The sequence below is a fragment of the Rhagoletis zephyria genome, unplaced genomic scaffold, assembly GCF_001687245.7.
Source record: "Rhagoletis zephyria isolate East Lansing unplaced genomic scaffold, Rhagoletis_zephyria_1.1 Rzeph_scaffold_81300, whole genome shotgun sequence".
Lineage (NCBI taxonomy): Eukaryota > Metazoa > Arthropoda > Insecta > Diptera > Tephritidae > Rhagoletis > Rhagoletis zephyria.
The window spans coordinates 864-1,093 of NW_016238348.1; positions in this window are offsets into that span (position 1 = coordinate 864).

Sequence of the window (230 nt, forward strand, 5' to 3'; positions counted from 1 at the left end):
GGAATGGCCTGCCGCTGGATGGGCGTCGGCTCCTTGTAGCCGCACTTGGTGATGATGTCCATGATGGAGGAGGGGAGGTTGGCGATCTCCTCCCAGCTGCGAAGAGGGTTGGGAATGCGACCGCCTAAAGAGGGGAAAAAACTAAGGTTAGCCATTTAGAACACAAAAAAGTTTTAAACTGTACCTTTGAGTGAGATGTTGTAGTCCTCGCGGAAGATGCGCCAGTCGCG